Raw genomic sequence first — 10,979 nt, forward strand, 5'->3', positions numbered from 1 at the left:
GTCAGTAATTTCCTATCTAAGCCTATTGATTACAGGGGATGGCAGCAGATCCATTTATCCATGTATTACTTGTGACTCAGGGAATTGCATTAACAAAGGAGTACAACAGAATCATGGAATGGCTGGGGTTGGAAGGGACCTTAACGATCATCCAGTTCCAAACCCCACCATGGGCAGGGGCACCTTCCATTGTCCCGGGTTGCTCCAAGCCTCATCCAGCCTGGCCTTGGACACTTCCCAGGGATCCAGGGGCGGTCACAGCTTCTCTGGGCAACCTGTGCCTCAACCCTTACAGGGAACAATTTTTTCCCAATACCTAATCTCAACCTACCCTGTGTCGGTGTGAAGCCATTCCCCCTTGTCCTGTCGCTCCAGGCCCCTGTAAAGAGTCTCTCTCCATCTTTCCTGTGGGCTCCCTGGAAGGGCACAATGAGGTCATCCCAAAGCCTTCTCTTCTCCAGGCTGAACAATCCCAATTCCCTCAGCCTTTCCTCCCAGCAGAGCTGCTCCATCCCTCTGATCCCCTTGGTGTCCCTGCTCTGGCCTGGCTCCAGCAGCTCCCTGTGCTTCCTGTGCTGGGATCCCAGGGCTGGATGCAGCCCTGCAGGGGGGGCTCAGCAGAGAGGGGCAGAGGGGCAGAATCCCCCCTGCCCTGGGGCTCTGGGGCTCTGGGTGCAGCCCAGCACAGGGGGGCTCTGGATTGGGGCAGGGCCAGCTCTCACCCACAGCACTCCCAAGTCCTTCTGCCGGGGCTGCTCCCTCTGCTCATCCCCTGCCTGGATTGATCCCAGGTACAGCACCAGCACTTGGTCCTGTTAAGCCCCATGAGATTCCCATGGGCCACTTCTGCAGTGTCCAGATACTTCAGGACCACATCTCATCCTTCAGGTGTAATCCATATCTTTGCAAATCCTTCTGTTAATGGTTTCAGTGATGCCTTGCAGATTGGTTGTCTGTTTGCTCCTGATGCATTATCATAAGGCAAAGATCACTGTTCCAGCTTTCATTATTTCTGAAGAAAACAGAATTTCATTTTTATTCAGAACCCCTTAGGTGTGTGACTATTACCTTCTGTAATTCAAAATATCCCAAACCTTAATTTCCCAGGTCTGTGTGGGTTATTCTCAGATATTCTGTTAATATGAAAACTTGTATCTTTAAAGTGGCTAAATAATAAAAATGTATCTTAATCCTCATTCAGAGACGTGGGATTTAATAAGGGAAACAAATCTTTTCCCATTATTTTCCTTATAGAAACAAAAATGCTCAAATGTCATTTCCTGAGATCAGTTCCATCAGGAATTCCATAAACTGCTCCTTAATTTTTAGCAGAGGGGTGGGGTGTAATTTGCTCTGAGCAGATAAATTTATTCTGCCTTTCATGTCAGATCACTTTTGTTGTCCCAACTTTCGTTAACCCAATGGGCTCGAAAGCGTATCAGTGCAAACCACAAAGATGAAAACAGGATGTAACCACTTCTGGTGACCCTCTGAACAAAACCCTGCTCTTTGCATTTAAAACACTTTGTCCTGCTGCTTACAAAGAATTTCTGTCTGTCTCCACTCAGGTGTGACATTATTCTCTTGAGAAGAAGCCAAAAAGCTGTGATTAAAAAAAAAGAACTTTTTTGGGTCGAGGCTGTTTCTGCTCTACTGAATCTGTCTTCACACCCCCAATATTTATAACACTTGTGTACATTTAAATGAAGACTTGGACCATGAATTTTTCCTGTACATTTGGGTTATTAAAAAACAGAAATTTCTTTTTCTTGCATTTTGTATTTTCCTCTTTGTTTGGTTTTGTAAAAATTGTTTTTGAATGTAACTCAAAATTTAAGGGTTGATTGTTTCTAGCCTCAGCTGAATAAGAGCATAGAAGGACTTAACTCACCTCGAGTTTAAAAGAATCTACATGGTCCTTAGTGTATTAAAGCTCTATTTAATGCTCAGGCATCTCAATTCCTTCACCAAATTCTCTTTCATACTGACAGCCCTTGGGGACATTTACAATACTCCAATGTGCAAAGAAATCATGAGAAATAGAACTGATTAAAACCCAGATGATATTTATCTGCTTGGTGATAGACCATCTTGATAGAGCCAAAGATGACAGATTCTCTTTCTGTTTGTCTCCTTGAACAAATGAGAGATTTGTTACACATTTTTTTACTTACAGTAAATCTGTGTAAGTCTTGCTTTCATTTTATTATCTTTGCAGGATTCATTAAGCTGAAGATTCTAAAGAGTTATAATCAGGCAGTTCTTTCAGAAATACCTTGTGAACCCCATCCCAGAATAAAGGTTAGTAGATAGGTGCATATTTTTTTAGAATATTAGAAGTCTGTAACTATGTAGGAAGTCAACATTAGAGGGCATAATAACATCAAGTTATCATTCCAGTGCAGTGGAGCTATGTGGCTATCACTTGTATTTGCAGTGTTTGCAGGCTGGAGGGTCACATGACAAGTGTGAGGAAATATCAAGAACAGAAAAACAAATTTAGGAATTTAATAAGCCTTAACCATCTTCACTTTTGTCAAGTATTATCAACAATACAGCCTCACTCTAATACATTTTCACAGATCAGTGACTTATAATGTTAGTAGGTATTCCTTGCATTATTTAATTCAGTTATAAGCTTTAACATACAGTTCTTCTACAGATGTTTGCTATAATTTTTCTTGAGCATGAATTAGCCCCTCCCTGGTTAAAAGCTGTGTTGATGCAATTTGTGAGTGGGGTTCACAGTTGCTTCTGAGTCTCTCTCACGATTTCATAAGGAACAGAGTTCCCTGTAAGTCAAAAATGTAAGAATGGGCAAATCTTACTCAGTCCTGGGAGGCACATCTGCAGTGCTGTGTCCAGTCCTGGGCTCCTCAGCACAGGAGGGACAGGGAGCTCCTGGACTGGGGCCAGTGGAGGCTGCAGAGATGATTTAGGGCCTGGAGCATCTCTGGCAGGGAAAGGCTGAGGGAGCTGGGGCTGTCCAGCCTGGAGAGGAGCCCCAGCTGAGAGGGGCCTCAGCCCTGGGTGTCCCTGTGTGCAGGGAGGGTCAGAGCAGGGCCCAGGCTCTGCTCCAGGGGCCCAGCAATGGCACCAGAGGAACAGGCAGGGACTGAGCCCAGGAGGTTCCACCTGGGCAGGAGGCAGAACTTCTGTCCTGGGCAGTGACTGAGGACTGAACAGATTGTCCAGAGAGGGTGTGGAGTCTCCTCACTGAGAATATTCCAGAACCATCTGGACACAATCCTGTGCCCTGTGCTCTACGATGGCTCTGCTGGAGCAGGGAGGTGGGACAAGATGACTCACTAGTCTCTTCCAGCCTTATGCTTTTTTCTGGGATTCCTTGATCTTCCCCAGCATATCTAAGTCAGGCAAAGGGATGCATTCAGGACAACAAAGTTAGGAGAACTGCATAGACCCCAGAAGACAGAGGCAGAAATGGAGCTCCCCAGGAACTTAAAGTGCTATGGTGCTTCCCTGTATTAAAAATATGCAGCAACTGGCCAGTTTTTGGAAGAATTTCTTCACAGAAAGGGTGATTGGACATTGGAATGGGCTGCACAGGAAGGTGATGGAGTCACTATCCCTGTGAGGGTCATGAGGCACAGGTTGCCCAGAGAAGCTGTGGCTGCCCAATCCCTGGCAGTGTCCAAGGCCAGGCTGGATGAGGCTCTGAGCAAGCTGGGATAGTGGAGGGTGTCCCTGCCCATGGCTGGGGAGCGGAACTGGATGGGCTTTAAGGACCCTTCCAACCCCAGCCATTCCATGATTCTATGATTCTTTGAGTACTATGATGGACCTGCTGTGTCCTCACACACATGGATACAGAGTTTTAATACACATCACCATCCACACAGGGAAGAATTTCTTCATAATATGCAATCTAAACCTACTGTCTTTCAATTTTAAGCCTTTCCCCCATGTCCTGTCACTCCATGCCCCTGTAAATAATCTCTGATAACATCTAGAAGTCCTGCAGTGATTTTAGGTAGAACTCAATTCCCTTGTAAAAAATGTTCCCTTTGGCTGTGTTCACGCAGCTGTGGAGATGTAACCATGAAGTTACTGCCAGGTTTTGGGAAGGCAGGCCAGCTGTTTTGCTTGAGAGAAAGATCATTAACTGAAACTCTTTTAAGCTCATTTTCGTGCAACATGGATGGGTTCTGGTGCTCCCACCCAATCCACCTGCACTTCCACCTGCACAAAGCCTGTTCTAGGAAGGCTGAATCTTGCCCATAAATCAAAGGCAGATGATATATATTTGCCCAGAGTTGGCTGCAGTTAGGCTACCTGCAGAGGAACTGCAAATGTGGAGAGCTGCCAAAGATCCTGGGAACATTCAAACCAGCCAGAGAGATATGTAGCACTGAATAGTTTGGAAGTGATAATTTTAAGAAGAATCATGGCCAGTTGGAGATGTGTTTTCCACCTCTGATTTGGGTGGGGGGTTGTGTATGGAATAAAGTCTGATTCTCCTCATCCATCACCTTTGTGCTCTGTACCTTCACTACCCCCAGTGAGGTTGCAATAATAAGTGATGATGGAGAACACATTCCCTGCTGAGCTATATCCCCTTTGGAGCTTGTCTGAGATCAGCTCCTCCTTCCCCTTTCCTCATTTGCTTTGATTCATCTTTCTTGCCAAAGAAATTTGGAGACAGATTTTTCCAGCTGCTCCCAAAAGAGTGGGAAAGCGTGTTATTGAAGTTGATGGGAAGCATTCTGTCCTCCACACATCACAGCCTGTTCCTAAGTGGGAACACTGCCTAACTCCTAATTTTTATCCATATCATTCCTGAAACATGTTACCCAGCACAAACTGCCAGTACCTCGTCTGTATACTCTTCATTTCTTCTGTGCAAAGGAAAAAATGGATTTATGAGCAAATTATGCATTTGTTAACATGTAATATGATTTATTACTGTCCTGATGATTACATTAGTTTGCACTCTGTAGCTGAACATGCAGGGAGGTCTTACAAAGGGTTTAAAGTGAGTGTTGTTGTGCAAAGAGTGAGACAAGGCTGGGGTGCGCTCCTCAAAACATGGCTGGTGTGGTAAGAGTGACACTGCAATATCATTATCACGGAATTGTTTAGATTTGAAGCCACTGCTTGAGATCCTCTACTTTAATTCTAATTATTCTTTGTACAGTAATGTGTATGAAACAGTTCTCCTTTGAAATCTCCCTAATATGCTGAGAATTTATAATTCACATTAGCAGAGTACTATTAAAATATTTTCTACAAATAATAGGAAAGCTCTTTTAATAAATACATATTTCTCCTGAAACACCACTGGGGGATGATTTCTGACAAATTTCTCCTCCCCAAAGAGAAAGTGAGGCAAAATACATACTTGAAATCTACTCTTTAATGAAGGACAGCAATACACATGTACCTGACATGGACTTTTTGGCCCAGTTATTGTCAATATATTGAGATTACTGTACTAAAATTCAGTGTATGTAGATACTAAGATAGATACCTAAAGAGTGAGTCCCGTGAGGAGTGACTGGAGGTGTTCAGCCTGGAGAAAAGGAGGCCAAGCACATTGTTCAAGACATATCTGAGTACACAGCATGTGAAATGCAGACAGCAGCCTGAATCCCAGGGGTTTCCAGGACTCTCTACTTCCTGGGAGTGGGAAGAAGTGGACAGCAGTGAGCCGCTGCACCAGGCATGCACCTGCATTCCTGATACGCCCAAGTGTCTGCAGTGCTCCTGAAAACTGGCTTTTGGCCTGTGCAGCTAAATGCAGACATCTTGCAAGAGTTAAAAGTAGATTACAGCAGAAGGCCATCCAGCCTCCCTAAACAAGATCCCTGGGCTTCTTATACAGCCCTTGCAAGAAGACAGAGCCATCCAAAACACTCAGAGCTGGTCTAAAGGAAAATGTAGGCACAGGGATGTCCTGGGAAGTTGCATCCTGCCTTTGCATATTTCCATGCAATCAATAGATATGTTTTTAATTCTGTTTAAAAACCTATGGATAGTACTGTCCTTATTTTTTTTTTTTTAGTAGGAGCCATGTAATTGCAGTTGTGATGATTGAGGTTATAAGTGAAATCAGGTTTGGAGAGAGAAGTGATTTCTTTCATGAGCCAAATTCAAAAAGTTGGGAAGGCACAGACTTACTTCTTTTTTTTAGTTGTTGTTATTGTTTTTTTGTTTGGTTGATTTTTTTCCTTTTTCTGGTAACAATTAGGCAGTTCACTTACAGAGATGAAGTTCATTCCTGTATTTATCCCATCATTCTGATTGCATTTGTCAAATGCCTTTTCTGTTAAATGGTTCACTGGCACTTTCATGTCAATAGAAAGTTTTCCTCTGGTTTTCCTCCTGTGAGCAAAGGCTGAGGGAATTGGGATTGTTCAGCCTGGAGAAGAGAAGGCTCCAGGGTGACCTCACTGTGCCCTTGCAGTGCCTGAAGGGAGCCCACAGGAAAGATGGAGAGAGACTCTTGACAAGGGCCTGGAGTGACAGGACAAGGGGCAATGGGTTCACACTGACAGAGAGAAGGTTTAGATTGGATATTGGGAAGAAATTGTTCCCTGTGAGCGTGGTGAGGCCCTGGCACAGGGTGCCCAGAGAAGCTGGGTACTGCATCCCTGGGAGTATCCAAGGCCAGACTGGATGGGGCTCTGAGCAAGCTGGGATAGTGGGAGGCGTCCCTGCCCATGGCAGGGGGGTGGAACAAGATGATCTTTTAGGTCCCTTCCATCCCAGGCCAACATATGATGCCATGATTAAAAAAGAAAAGCTGATTTAAAGATCTCTTTCATGTTTTTTTAAAATTCCAAACCCATTGTGGCTTTATTGTTTTAAGGCTGGCATTGCTCCTCGGCTTTTAAAACATTTTTCTTTCATTTTAATAAAATTTGTGTCCGCATTTTTTCTGCATTTTTAAAAAATATGAATTGCTTTATTATTCTCACAAGAAAAGTAAAGAAAATAAGGAATTGAGACAAAGCATTAGATATTTCCCCATGGAGTCTGCCAGGAATACTTGAATAAAAGACCACTGAGGTCTGTTCCTTTAATATTCCAAGCTGAGGCTGCTCCAGCTGCAGGCATTTTGCTGATGGAATATCTAAGGGGTCCATAGAGGATTGGGGTGTAAACAGAGACAGGACTATGTAGAAGCTCTCATTCCAGGATTGTCCAGAGTTCTGAATGCTAAGGGGGACCTGTGAGTGTGGTGCTCAGGGGCACTGCTGGATTCTCAATAACGCTGGGAATTACCTTGGATTCACCCTCATTAGACAGTTCATGTTCAGAGCAGGTGAGCTAAAGCTGCAGCTCTGTCTTTGAAAAAGAATTTAAAAAACAGAAGGAAGGAAAGCAAAGCAAATGAGGCACCCCAAGGGATGGGTTTGTAATGCTGCTGAGCCTAATTGACAAACATGTTGTGCTGGTGTAAAGTCCTCAAAGATTTCATAGAGCATCAGCTTCCCAGTTCAGCTCAGTTTGGTTTGTGTCATTGCTGGGGAACATGGTAAAACAACCTGGGACTTGATTCCAGCCAGCTCACCCTAAAAATCATCAGTCAGCCCAAGCTTTTATTCACAGAGGGGCACAGGTTGGATCAGATTATCTTCAGTGTCAGGTTTAAATCACAAAGAGAACAATTTAATGGAGACTGATTTAAAACACGGAGCTTTGTCATTATGGGAAAAGCAAGAAAGGAGCAGTGAGAGCTGCTGTGATTTCAGCTTCTTCAGTAACTCTTGTTTACAAGTGAGAAGAAATAAAAGAGTCCAGCCTAAGGTAATCATGGTTGGCATTTTTTTATTATTTGATGTAGAAATGTTTGTATTAGGATGTGACATACCCGTTGTGAGGAACTGAAAATAAACAGAAGGAAGATAGTTCAGTCCGTTGTACCACCTGCCATCAATTTCATATGATATTTTTATTGCATTAACCATTATTTAAATTTCTTTGGAGAAGTAGGATTAAGATGTGTGATTCTTGAGACTGTCCTGTGCAGAGCTTTAGTGATCCTTGTGGGTCCCTTCCAGCTCAGGATACTCTATGAATCTATGATTTTTTGATGGCCATTTTTAATGACAGCAGTATCATTAGTATTGCTGCAAAGATAAGAAATTAACATTTTTAAATTACAGGGGGATCTTACAGGTTTCTGCATAAATAGTAAGCAAATAATTAATTTATAGAATCACAGAGTACCTAGGGTTCTGCAAAAGACTTCAGATTCACCTTTAGGTTTAAGTAAAAGGCTTTGTGGTATCTTAAAAGTATCTGTATATTGTAGACAGCTTTATTTTTTATTTTTGGTTTATTTTGGTTTATTTTTTATTTTAGAGGGGGAAAAATGCTCTATAGAAATACTTACAGTAAGTTGCTTTACTCTGAAATCAAAAGTCCTACATTATTTTTTAAAAGTGTGTTTCTAAGTTTAAAACTGACACATGATGCTTTTGTTTAAAGTGACTTTCTGGAGAAAAATTACTGTGAGAGGTCACTCATTGCGGAGGTACTGATTTCATACCCCCTCTGAAGTGATGAGGTTGGGAAATTATTTCCCTGGTTTTCCTCCTCAGAGGGCATTATTTAGGAAACATATCTGAGTACACAGGTGAATGTGTGATGTCAGTAGGATTTGGGGAGGTATTTAGTAACTGTAATTATGAACTACACAGGTTCTGAGAGACCTTGGTTCTCGTGGAGTGGCCTCCAGCTTCCACTTGAGGCAGCACAGGGATAACACAGGCGCTCCCCACATTTCACCTGCAAATGGGTAGAAACAGATGGAGCTTTTTCTTGAAGGGAAGTTCTTGCAAAGCTTTCAGAGCTTGAGAAGCAAGCCAAAAATCTTCCATCATGATCTTACCAAGCCCAGCATCGCTGGCAGAGCCAGGGAGGGGATTGTCCCACTCTGCTCTTGGGTTGGCCTCACGTTGAATATTGTGTGTGGTTCTGGGTGCCACAATATAAGAAAGATCTAAAGCTGTTAGAGAGCACCCAAAGGAGGGACATGAAGATGGTGAGGGGCCTGAAGGTGAAGCCACACAAGGAGCAGCTGAGGGCACTTGGTCTGTTCAGCTGGAGAAGAGCAGACTGAGGTCAGAGCTCACAGCAGTTCTGCAGCTTCCTCAGGAGAGGAAGAGGAGGGGCAGGCCCTGCTCTCTGCTCTGTGTGACTAGGAACAGGACCCAGGAACGGCTGGAGCTGTGTCAGGGGAGGGTCAGGGTGGGTATCAGGGAAAGGTTCTTCCCCAGAGGGTGCTGGGGCACTGAACAGGCTCCCCAGGGAATGGTAACGGCCCCAAGGCTGCCAGAGCTCCAGGAGCGTTTGGACAGCGCTCTCAGGGATGCACAGGGTGGGATTGTTGGGGTGTCCTGTGCAGGGCCAGGGGTTGGACTGGATGATCCTTGTGGGTCCCTTCCAACTCAGGATATTCTATGATCCTATGATATGTTTGCCTATCAAATTTTGGGAGTTTTTTTCCTGCCAATGACTTTTCAACTTATCTAGACCTACATTTCATCTGTGCACCCCACTAGATTTAAATCAGTTTATCTGGTTCATGTCCAATTCCTGCTTCTCATGTGATTCCTCTTCAGTTTGTGAGTCCAGGAATAACCACATTTTTTTGTTTTTGGAATAGTCCTGAGAACAGATTGATGCATTAGAAAAATCAGTTGGAGCACTGATTTCTGGGCTGTCATTTCTTTGCCCCGTCTGTTTCTAGAAATGGTGATGTCGCTGGGGTCCTTTTGGCTTTATGCAGTCAGAGAGCTGTTTGGAAAATCCCCATGTCCCCAAATTCTGTTTGAATTCAGTCAAGGACACTTACTCAGATGTTAGGAATTATCTCAAAAGGTTCTGGCAATTACATCCTTAGCAACACAGCGCCTTAATTCCCTCCTATGTAAAATCGCATTAATGATTCTTACTCAGCTTTTGAGCACATTTAGAACAAACAGCATTGTATTTTTTTTTCTTGTTTGCTAGGAGAAAGAGCAGATCGTAAGTGTGATAGGAATTGTTAATAAACTTTATAGAGCCAATTTACTAGCAGCTAACTTAAATGTTGGAATCTTGACGTTATCATATCCCAATCTTTTGCAGTTTTCTGTGGAAGAAGCATTCTAGAGGACCCAGAGTCCATGACTGGCTTTTCTATTTCTATCAGCCTTGGACCAATTGGTTCATCTGGTGGGTTCTTTGCCCAAGTAAATGTATGCAAAACCTAAATCACCCATTCCCTTTGCACTGATTTTGCAAAAGGCAAAAAGCATGCTTCCTATGCTTTATTAGAACAAATAGAGCAGGAGTGGTTTAAGAAGTTTTCTGTCAACACCAATCACCTTGGGAATTTGGTATTTATCTTCCCCGGTTCAGCCTGTAGTGGCAGCATCGGATGTCGCCTGTGGCACTGCTCAAGCCTGGATTGGTGCCATAGCACAGCACTGAGACAGCTCAGTTCATTGTTCCTCTGTGCTTTTTGCACTCATTCAGATCAGGAGGACTGAAGTGCGGGAGTAGCAGAGTAAATGCTATGTAGAGTAGAATTAATCTAATCTAATTCTAGGGATGTAAAAGTTTGGGATATCTAGTCTACATTATTGGAACAGGCTCCTTCTCAAGAAAAGCCAATAAAAAGACAGGGGTACTTCCACAGGGAAATTGGTTTACCTTGAATGTTTAGCTAAGATGAAATGAATCCTCTTCCTACTCCATGATGCAAGGGTTTTCTTTGCATTCTTTACCACTAATACTATTCTACTTCACAGAGATGTTGTCAAACTTAGAAATTTGGTAAAGATATTTTCTGTGTGATGAACATGGGCAGTGATCACATCCATAAGGAATTTATGTACTATTGGATTTAGCTCCTTTAATTAGATGTCTTTGTGAAGTGGGTAATTAAAAAAATTAGTTACAAAGATAAATATTTACTTCAAACTTAAAAAAAATCTGTTTAAAATTTATAGCTGAAACATTTTATG

The sequence above is a fragment of the Camarhynchus parvulus genome, chromosome 1A (genome assembly GCF_901933205.1).
Source record: "Camarhynchus parvulus chromosome 1A, STF_HiC, whole genome shotgun sequence".
Taxonomy (NCBI): Eukaryota; Metazoa; Chordata; class Aves; order Passeriformes; family Thraupidae; genus Camarhynchus; species Camarhynchus parvulus.